Source organism: Macrobrachium rosenbergii, chromosome 52 (genome assembly GCF_040412425.1).
Source record: "Macrobrachium rosenbergii isolate ZJJX-2024 chromosome 52, ASM4041242v1, whole genome shotgun sequence".
Taxonomy (NCBI): domain Eukaryota; kingdom Metazoa; phylum Arthropoda; class Malacostraca; order Decapoda; family Palaemonidae; genus Macrobrachium; species Macrobrachium rosenbergii.
In genome coordinates this window covers 21,255,075-21,267,288 of record NC_089792.1, presented here as the reverse complement: position 1 = coordinate 21,267,288, position 12,214 = coordinate 21,255,075, and the positions used below count along the sequence as shown (strand labels likewise).

General features: G+C 37.1%; 1 pseudogene; it reads right to left on the bottom strand.

Annotated features, from left to right (window-relative positions):
* The window catches only part of LOC136833740 (potassium voltage-gated channel subfamily KQT member 1-like), a 708,908-nt pseudogene that overhangs the window by 204,111 nt on the left and 492,583 nt on the right, over positions 1–12,214 (bottom strand).

Sequence of the window (12,214 nt, the reverse complement as noted above, 5' to 3'; positions counted from 1 at the left end):
CTGAATTGGTGAAGGCTTCCTTTGTCCTCTTCCAGCGTCGTCAGGGAAACAAATAGAGCATTCCAGAGCGGAATGCTCGAATTCTCGACGGAGGGATTGCAGCATTCGGCAATCACCGTTAAATGTCTAAACGCCTTCACTGAATTGCAAACATTCTGACGTTGTTATTGTACCATAGGAAGGAGTCTCTTAGGTACGGCAGCTCCTCTATGGTGTTAAAAGTTGAAATATGACTTTAGTTTAACCAGACCACTGAGCTGATTAACAGCTTTCCTAGGGCTGGCCCGAAGGATTATCTTATTTTACGTGGCTAAGAACCAATGGTTCTCAACGGGACCTACAACTTATTGTGGAATCCGAACCGCATTATACCGAGAAACGAATTTCTATCACCAGAAATAAATTTCTCTAATTCATCATTGGTTTGAACTCGGGGCCTAGCAGAGTGCTAGCCGAGAACTCTACCGACTCGACCAACGAGGAACTTCCCTCTATAGTATTGAAATTGTAACTTTATTATGCCATTAACTACTTTTACACTGCAATCTTCACATTCATCTATAATACTGTTCCCGTTCACTTTCTCAATAGAACCAAAACGGTGTCGGGTTACTGTAACCATCGATCGTCAAATACTGCTATTGTGTTTGTACAGAGCACCTGCAGTACCAAAATCATCAAATGCCTCTGTTGTACCAAAAGCATCTATAATATACACCAACTATCAAACTACTTAACTCTGCCACAGCTGTTAAATCCTTTACTGCAAAATAAATGTAAACAAAAATAATAACTATTATTTGACGACCGTGAAAGACATTTACTGTACTAGAACCACCTATTAAACTACCTCTACAACCTCTATTGTACTTAAAACTCTTTTAAACCAACATTCTGCATTTCAGGGACCGTCAACCTGCCTGGATTAGACCCAATAAAGTTGGAGTGCGATACCCGTAGAGATTTCGGCCTCCCATGTGCCATTGGGAACTAGATGCGAAGTTGCAATAAGATCGGGTTAAGTCGTCTAAGAGGATTGCGCCTTATTTCAATGGAAATGAAGGACAGAATAGCCAAAAGTCCTTGGCTTTAAAGATGGAAGTTATAAATGCTGAGAAATTCCAAGTCAGTGACGATGTCAGTGCTTGATATCTTCTACATTTCTACTGCAAGTATCTCCATTTACACACACACACACACACACATATATATATATATATAAATCGATATAGATATAGAGAGAGATATATAGAGAGAGAGAGAGTTCGATTATAAGAGAGAGAATCACAGAGTCATCAAACATGAAAGTTCGTTTAACATGTAACGACAATAAGAGTACCGAAAGTGATTAATGATATAAGCGCAAGAATGAACATAATCCCTTTGCTAAATCAAAATGCTATGACATTCTTCAGGTCAAACAGAACATCCTGCAACCATAACGTAATTCATAACTTTCGTTATAAGAACATTTGGAAAAGCATTCGGGTAGTCTTTTTTACTTAAGCAGCTTGTAAGGCATTATGATATATATTTTGCAAGCATGAGTACCCTGCAAAACAGTTTTTCATCCTTATCCTTAAGAGAACATCCAGCACAGCGATAGCAACCATTTTATGCATTCTACAACTTTTAACGACAGGTTTATGGCATCCTTATCCATTCAAATGACTATTCTGCAACTCGTTCTGACCTCTTCGTAAGTCCAACTGAACATCGCATAAACCATTCTCACGATACTTTCGTTATATCCATGACCTGTAAAGTTTTCTAATGTCTTTTAGGTCAAAGTTAACATCCTCCAAGTTTTAACACTACTTTTACTTCCAGGTGGTCGCCATACAAATTACTGTCAATGGTATCCTTTTCAACGCAATAAGCATCATGCAAGACATTCTGGTGGCCTTTCCCGTTCCATGAAGTAATAGGTTTTAAGACCTTGCCAACTCAGTGCCTGTTACGAAACATCAACCGAATCCAAACAATCAGGTAGGTACCTTTTTCCTGACTTTGTTTAACAGATAACAACTCGAGCGTTCATTGTCTAAATTTTGCAATAAGTAGTCTAATCAAATTACATGCTATTATTTGAAATAACATAACCCATATACGGTAATGTATACTAAACTAATGTTTTTGAATCCCCTTCTAAAGCACACACACACACACACACACATATATATATATATATATATATATATATAATATATATATATATATATATATATATATATATATATATATATATATATATATATATATATATATACATATATATATATATATATATAGATATAGATATATGATATGCATCATTCTTATATAGTCTGGTAAAATATTTACTTAGATAAATACAATCAAGATATTCTTACCAGTCTGGTAAAACCGGCTTGGATAAATACAATCAAGATGAACCGGCTTGGAAAAATGAACAGCTATCACAATTTATTGCTCGACAAGGGACAAAGAGAGAGAGAGAGAGAGAGAGAGAGAGAGAGAGAGAGAGAGAGAGAGAGAGAGAGAGAGAGAGAGAGAGTCTGTTTAGAACCTATCTCCATTCTGCTGTTAGTATTCGTGAGAAAAAACAATGCATCATAAGAGATGATTTATTTCCCCAACATATGACTCTTTTTGAAAAGAGAGAAACAATGGAGTCATTTTTCTTCTTCGTTCACACACGGCATAAATAATGGAACCAACCTTATTTTGCATCATAATACCCGATAGCTCTTTTCTCTATTAGATTTTTTTGACAGAGTGAATAATTTTACTTATATGTTTTTATCAACGTTCATAAAAAAACCATCTCATTTCCAAGGGACAATTTTATAATTAAAATACGTACATTAAAATGCATGCATACATACATACTGAAAATATTTTACAATTATATTTTAATTGTAAAATCAACATTAAATGGCACCATTGCCACAGTTTCTCGCTTCCAGTAGAGCAAAATTAGATGAATTCGTTCCCCATTCCAAATGGAAAAATTTAACCTACTAAAATCCGTGGATCACTTGGTTTATTATCCCATTAAAGGGAAGGGAGAGGGAGAGGGTTGGGGGAGGGGGGACAAAGCAGTGGTTGTAGGGGTTGGGGATGGTCGGACCTTCACTCTCCTTACAACTTGGCAATTAAAGAAATCTCCTCTAATGAAGAGGTTCAGTACAAAAAAAGGGAGAAAAAAATTTATCAGGACACTCTTGGGATTTTCACAGGTTCTGTAGTGACGGAAGAATGGTATTTTTACGAAAGTAAAAGTTTAATCACACCATTACTCACTGTAATTTTGTCTGCGTGAGTCTACTTGTGTAAGTGTACGCCTCCTTGTCATTCTTCGTAATTACAATGACAGGAAAAGTTATCATCCAAAGCAATCAAACTTCTTTAAAATTAGCGAAACCCTTCCATTTTTATTCGCACATCAATATAAAACAAATGAAACGAATATTCATCTTTGAGTCCACCAATTTTACTGCAGACTGAAGTCTTTCTAATAAAAAGAAAGTTCCACTCCCTTCCTCGTTTATCTAACATGACTGCACTTCCATTATGGAAACAAATATAACGCACATCTTTTTATGATGCAACTATTCGTTCATCTAGTATCTTCATCTTTTCTATCTGAAAAACAAGGTTTCATTCGATTCTATCTTGAGTCAGAATAATAATTAAACGACTCTTTCTAATTATGGGATTTCTCACAAATGTAACATTATTCATGATATTTAGAAAGGTACTTTTTCTTTTACTCAGCTAACGAGTATCTTCTTTACTGAGGAAAAATCATACACTGGTTGGCCAAGGTTTACTGAGGAAACTTAACAATTTCTAACCAGTATGTTTTCTTTAGTAAGACATTTCATTTAAGGGAGCGCTGACTCCATAAGGCCCCATCATAAAGTGAGTGCTTATTACTACCTTATGAATGTAGGGATTTGCTTTCAAAATTTTACCACTTATTCTTCAACTAATAATGTAAATTTTCATCGTGGGTAATTTAGAAATTCGACTTCGTTCTGCAGAGCCGGTCTTCTAGATTATTCTAACAGATTCCTGGTTGTGGGCATCTGCAATAATAATCTAGAAATCCGACCATTTGCCCCGCATGACAAATGTCTTCTAGAATAAGAGCCTTCATCAAGGAGCATAGCATACTAGAAAAGACAATCTCTTCGTTCTGCAGAGCCGGTCTTCTAGATTATTCCAGAAGATTCCTGTGAGTGGGAATCTGCAAGAATAATCTAGAAATCCGACCAATAGCCCGCATGACAAATGTCTTCTAGAAGAAGAGCCTTCATCAAGGAGCATAGCATACTAGAAGAGACAATCACTTCGTTCTGCAGAGCCGGTCTTCTAGATTATTCCTACAGATTCCTGGTGGTGGGAATCTGCAAGAATAATCTAGAAATCCGACCATTTGCCCTGCATGACAAATGTCTTCTAGAAGAAGAGCCTTCATCAAGGAGCATAGCATACTAGAAAAGACAATCTCTTCGTTCTGCAGAGCCGGTCTTCTAGATTATTCCAGAAGATTCCTGTGAGTGGGAATCTGCAAGAATAATCTAGAAATCCGACCAATAGCCCGCATGACAAATGTCTTCTAGAAGAAGAGCCTTCATCAAGGAGCATAGCATACTAGAAGAGACAATCACTTCGTTCTGCAGAGTTGGTCTTCTAGATTATTCCAACAGATTCCTGGTGGTGGGAATCTGCAAGAATAATCTAGAAATCCGACTATTTGCCAGCATGACAAATATCTTCTAGAAGAAGAGCCTTCATCAAGGAGCATAGCATACTAGAAGAGACAATCTCGTCGTTCTGCAGAGCCGGTCTTCTAGATTATTCCAACAGATTCCTGGTGGTGGGTATCTGCAAGAATGATTTAGAAATCCGACCATTTGCCCGCATGACAAATATCTTCTAGAAGAAGAGCATTCATCAAGGAGCATAGCACTCTAGAAGAGACAATCTCTTCATTCTGCAGAGCCGGTCTTCTAGATTATTCCAACAGATTCCTGGTGGTGGGAATCTGCAAGAATATTCTAGAAATCCGACCAATTGCCTGCATGACAAATGTTTTCTACTGTAGAAGAAGAGCATTCATCAACAAGCATAGCTTACTAGAAGACACAATTTCTTCGTTCAGCAGGTCTCCTTTGGCCTACCTCTACCTCTTCTACCAAGGGCAACCCACCCCGGTGTATCTCGTACTATCCCCTGTCTTTTATGTACATGGCCTAGCCACTTCCAGCGTGAGAACCTAACATACTCATCGACTGGCTGCACCCCCGTTACTTCTCTAATTCTATTATTTGATATCCTATCCCTCCAATTAATTCCTAATATTCTTCTGAGTGCCTTATTTTCAAATGCTAAGAATTTATTATCCGAAGTCACTCTCTACTGTACCATGACTCACGCCCATAAATCAAAATACTCCTAACCATTACCTTATAAATTTTGATTTCTGTATGCACACAAAAATTGCTATTATTCCAAATATTTTTAAGCATTCCCATTGCCTGATGAGCCTTTTTTAATCATTCCATAAATTCTGTGCTCAGAGAACCCTCCTTATCCAAATAAGTACCTAAATATTTAAACTTATCCACTTGCTTTACAACCAAGCCTTCAATTAGACAAGCCTGTGCATTTTCAATATTCATATTCATGATTTCAGTTTTTCCACTATTAATAACCAAACCAAGCTTTCAACCTTCACTCACTAGACAATCCAACACACTCAGCATCTTTTCTGGTCCCTCGCAGATCCAAACCTATCACCAGCACAATCCAAGTCAGGAAGTTTCACATTTTCTCCTCAGAGTATACCTGCATCCGTTTCTCTTTTGACCCTTCTCATAACGTAATCTACGACCAATACAAACAACAGTGGAGACAGAATGACACCCTGAATCACACCAGACTTGACTTCAAATGGATCATTCAAACACCCATCAACCACCACTTTACAAGATGTGCCCTCATGCATGTTCATGATAACCGTCACAAACGTTTCCTGTACTCCATAATGCCTCATGATTTTTCCCGTAGTCCTTCTCGCAATACTATCAAAGGCCTTTTCGAAATCAACAAAACAAAGACTTAACGGAGTTTTTATTTCATTTGCTTGCTGCATTAAATGCCTAACTATGAAGATCTGATCACTGCAACCCCGCCCCTTTCTAAAACCGGCCTGTTCATCCCTCAGAATACCATCAGCCACTGGCTCCAACCTATTCAACATTACTCTACAGAAAATTTTCAAGGCTACAGGTGACAAAGTGATTCCCCTCCAATTACCACACCTCCTCAGATCTCCTTTCTTTGGGACTTTAATAATCACACCTTTCTTCCAACCTGATGGTATTATTCCCGTCACCCATATCTCATTGAATATCTTCAAGACAAATACTAATCTATCCTCCTCCACTTTAAACATTTCCGGGAATAAACCATCCTCTCCTGGTGCCTCATAATTCTTCAACTGCATTATTACCTTAACTACTTCTTCTAGCCTGATCTCACCTTCATCAATATTCAAATCTTCCTGAGCAGGCGGTATATCCTCTTCTGGGGTGACTGGTCTATTAAGAACTGTCTCAAAGTGCTATTTCCATCTATTTCTGATTTCAACATTTTTGGTCAATACATTACCTTCCATATCCCTGACTGGTATATCCTTACGCTTACCAGCACTACCAACCAGCTCTCCAATTGCTTTATATACTACCCTTTGACCTTGACCATAATTTTTATTAATTAATTTTTCAGTTTCCACAACCTTCTCATTAATGGATCTTCTTTTATCTCTCTGAGTTAGTCTTTTAACTTCTGAATCCAAACTCAAGTACTTAGTTCTTGCTAATTCAAAATCTTCATCACTAACAAAATGCATCTCACTCCTCAATTTTGCCTTGCCTCTCTTTTCGATCATACCCCATGTTTCCTCAGACATCCACATCTTTTTCCTCAATCTGAGTCTCCTTCTGATCGTACAACCAGCAGCCTCGTGCAGAGCTTTATTCACATCCCCCGACATCTCATCTGCACTTCTCTCTCCCTCCTCCAATGTTTCCAACAACAAAAACCTGTTTCTGTATTCTATTCTAAATTCCTCCTTTTCCTCTCCTTCCCTTCTAAGCATATCAGTGTCATACCTATCAACAACAGGTTTTCCCTTCTGACTTTTTAGATTAAGTCTTATATTAGTGTAGTTATAGAGATAGGTTAATCACGTCCGTTAATATTATAATTTTCTGGTGTTTGTGGTGCATAAGGTATCGTACTCCCAAAGAGGAGTGATTGTGCTGGTACTTCTAAAGTTGATCACACAAATGAAGGTCTTGTTTTCTTTTCTATGGCTGTTAAGGTCTGGTTTCAGTGTAGTTATAAAAATTAGGTTAACATCGTCCGTTAATATTAAAATTTTCTGGTGTTTGTGGTGCAATGAGTTGGTTATGAAAACCAAGAAAATATATTACAATAAAATATTTAGTGTAGAGAAAAATCCCCCCAAAACCCATGACAATTTAGCGGGAATATTGGGACTCAAGAAAGAAAAAGTTCTGCCTGATGTAACTAGTGACTACGAAAACCTGGCCGATAACTTTGTGAACTACTTTGAAGAAAAAATTGAAAGAATCTGTCATAGTTTAGATAAGGAGGTCCCTCCTGATCTCCAGGTGATCGCAATGAGAAGAAGCAAGTTCAGTAAGTTTAAAGAACTGAACATGAATGACTTTGAAAAAACGATGAGAAGCGTAAAAGACACCTACTGTAAAAATGACCCGTTTCCCATAAGTGATATAAAAGAGGCAAAAAACTTTGATCAGTTGCGGGAGCTATATTTTGATACTGTCAACATGACTCTAGCACAGGCATCCTTCCCAAATAGTGAAAAGCTTGCTTGTATAAACCCGGCCTATAAAGGAAAAGGCGATAAAAAAATCTAAGCTTCTATAGACCAATATCGAACCTATCGTATTTATCAAAACTTATAGAAACGGAAGTTCACAAACAAACATGGAAACACTTGGAACAACTCAACATTATACCTGATGATCAGTCAGCATACAGAAAAAACACTCAACAGAGACTACACTGTGTGCAATTACAAATGATATGGTAGAAATTATAGCAAATGGAAAATGTGGCATCCTGGTTATGCTTGATCTAAGAGCAGCATTTGACACAGTTGACCACAATCTACTGCTTGAAGACCTGAGAGCAGTAGACATCGAAGATGATGTACACAAATGGTACAAAAGCTACTTAGAAAATAGGAAGGTTACCGTTATATATCAAATGTGAAATCAGAAAAGAAAGGCCTAACAAAGGAGTGCCCCAAGGCAGCGTTCTGGGTCCACTGCTATTTGGCATTTACACAAAAATAACTGAACTATCTAGAATTCTCAATAAGCACAAGGTCAAGTATAAACTGTATGCTGATGAAACTCAGTTCTATTTTGATGCAATAATGAAAGATATAAGAAAATGGATGTCGGCGAAGAAACTGAAACTTAATGAAAACAAAACTGTGTATGGTATTTGGATCAGACAGTGCACTACGAAAATATGAACACTTCAAAAGAATAACTATTGGTTCGTCAACAATGAATATTGTAGCAGCAATGAGGAACTTAGGAGTATTTATTGATAATAAATTGTCGATGAAGAACCATATATTGCATAATACAAAAACCTGTAACTATCATATTAGAAACATTGCATTTATTAGGAAATACCTAAACGAAGATACTCTGAAAACAGCAATTTGCAACCAAATACCTTCGAGGTATGATTACTGCAACGTATGTACTGGTCTCCTAACTGCCTATTAAGAAAACTGCAAGATGATTGTACAAAATGGAGCCGCTCAGGTTAATAAAAGGACTACGTTGTGACAGAATAACCCCAGCACTAACTGAAGCTCATTGGCAGGGAGTAAAAGCAAAAAATAGAATATAGAATAAACTTACAGTCTTTAAAGCACTAAAATATGATGAACCAACTGAAAAACAATTTTTAGACCTGAAATGAATATTGTAATCAGACATGCAAGTGAAGCATATAGGCTATTTGAACCTAGAACAAATTGTAAGTCAGGCAAGAGGGCATTTGTGCACTGTGCACCCAAGACTATACAACAAAATACCGCCTGAAGTGCTTAACAGCATAACCAGAAGAAACATTAATTTGATCAAAAAAACTAATGAATCTCCTATTCTGCAGGGCACGATAATGACGAGAAGGATAAAGACAATCATAAAAGATCTGAAGCACCTTATTTTGAAACCGTATACAAGGGCCGGCCAGAGAGGGAACTATCCCTTTGGAGGAAAAAGTTAAGTATATCTTAGTTTAACCAGACCACTGAGCTGGTTAACAGCTCTCCTAGGGCTGGCCCGAAGGATCCATTTATTTTTACGTGGCTAAGAACCAATTGGTTACCTAGGATGGGGACCTACAGCTTATTGTGGAATCCGAACCACATTATATGATGAGAAAGTGGATTTCTATCACCAGAAACAAATTCCTCTTGTTCTTCACTGGCCGGTCTTGATTTCGAACTCGCGACCAACAGAGTAGAGACCCTGAGAACGGAACTTTCAAACCCCAGCCCTCCGGAACTATCCCTGTGGAGGGCTGTACATAAAACCAAACAGAGTGAACAAAGTGAAAGTGGAAGCATAAGGTATCGTACTTCCAAAGAAGAGTGTCATTGCACTTCTAAAGTTGATCACGCAACTGTGTTTGTGGAGTGAGTACTTTCATTAGTCACCAGGAACGAACCAGGAAGTCAGGGAAGGAAACCGTCCTTTTTTTTTTTTTTATTATTTTTTTTTTTTGGACAAATGAGGATTTTCCTTTGAAGGGCTGGTAAATACTACAGGAGCCATCTTCAAACCTAAGAAGGAACAGTCGACCAGTCCTTTGATTCTAAAGGGCAGGATTATTAGGGTGAGCCTCGATTCATCTCGTGGCAAAGGTCCTTCCTCATGACTGTGCTTGATCATTTACTCGATTGCGAAGTTGCCCTTAGCTGTGTGTGTTGTGTGTGTGTGTGTGTTCCAGCAATGTTAGGGGCTTGAAAAAATAAAGAGCAGAGATGACTGTAAGAACACTGCAGACAAATCAGTTTCAATGAACGAAATTCGATGTGAATGAAAAATATGTAAAACAGAAAATCAGTTACGTAGGAAATAATCGAGTGACAGGTTCACAGACGTCGCCCTTTCCACCACGAAACTCATGCGCCAGATATACACCAAATGCCAGGTCCACGAGTTGACTATTGCGCAGAAGACGGACGACCATTTCCGAAAACGTAACACCGTCAGAGTTTCAGCCAACTGATGCATCAGCCAATCAGTTGAAGTGTTCATCTGGCTACATTTCCACTCATTGATGACAAAATTATTACTCTTCCATTTGCACGCTGACGATGAGTTAGGGTAACACTTGCTCGAAACGACCAACTAAATATACACTACTAATAAAAAAATGAACATAGCTTCCTTTATGAGTTTTGAGCAACAAATATATATATAGCCTAAATTCTGAGTCAGTTCTGTTGTCATTCGTTTTTACCAGCCATTCAGAATTATCACAGTAGGAATTCATATATATTGCTATTGCATCACAAACTACTTGAAACTGATACATGCATTTAACCCACGATGTTAATGTAATAAGATAAAATATTTCAGTCGGATAAATCCATCTCAAATAACAACTGATTCATAGATAACCTTTAAAAAGTGAAATCCATATGACTTCCTGGAATAAGAAAACCGGCATCTCGATCCAATTTCGTTTGTGAAGAAATTACAAAAAATTAGTAATAAGTGCGCTGAAGTTTCTTCGGCGCAATCGAGTTTTCTCTACAGCCAATATAGCGTATAATCAAGGCCACCGAAAATAGATTTATCTTTCGGTGGTCTCAGTACAATGCTGTATGAGCCGCGGCCCATGAAACTTTAACCATGGCCCGGTGGTGACCTGTCTTATATTGTTGCCAGAGGCACGGTTATGGCTAATTTTATAACCTTAAATAAAATAGAACCTACTGAGGCTACAGGGCTGCAATTTGGTATGTTTGATGATTGGAGGGTGGATGATCGACAAACTAATTTGCAGCCCTCTAGCCTCAGTAGTTTTTAAGATCTGAGGGCGGACAGAAAAAGTGCGGACAGAAAAAAAATGCGGACGGACAGAAAAAGTGCGGACAGAAAAAAGTGCAGACGGACAGACAAAGCCGGCACAATAGTTTTCTTTTACAAAAACTAAAAATGACACACTGGAAAAAAAAATCGATAAAAATAAGGAATCATCCTAAAAAATCAGTAATTCCCAACAACTAAAAATCAGTTTGAGGCTTTACCTTAGAAGGTACTCGATGGTGAACCAGACGACCACGAAGGACTCCGTGTAGAAGAGGATATTGATGGCATCCTTCTCGTACTCCTGCACCGTAGACAGCACACTCAGCGTCAGGCAAGTGAAGATGGTACAAAACCTGTCAGGAGACAGATGCAAGGAGTTAGGATTTTTAGGATTTGGGGAATACTTTCCTGTTTAAAATAATAATAATAATAATAATAATAATAATAATAATAATAATAATAATAATAATAATAATACCTTAGTGACGGAATTTATTGAATACTTCAAACTTATGAATATCCACGTAAAATGTTAGATTTTAGGATTTGGGGAACACTTTCCTATTTAATAATAGTAATAATAACAATAAGAATAATAATAATAATAATAATAATGGGGACACTTTCCTATTTTTAATAATAATAATAATAATAATAATAATAATAATAATAATAATAATAATAATAATAATGACATTAAAAAACCTTACTGAGTGTTAAGAAATCACTGAATAGTTTTCAAATCTTCGAGAAGATAAATATTCGCGTAAAAGTTTAGCCCATTTTTTTATTATGACGCTGCAATGTTCGAAAGTCTTTGATTTTTCTATAGTTACTATATAGTATATTTACTATATAATTGTGATACTCAGATTGTTTTTCACGAAAGTGTGAATTAAAGTTTTATTAATAATAATAATAATAATGACATCCGAAACCACTGAATACTTCAAACTTCTAAATATTCTCGTAAAATTTTAGCATTTATTATGACGTTGCAGAAGCTCTACAGCCCATGTATTAAAGTTTAATTAACTTCA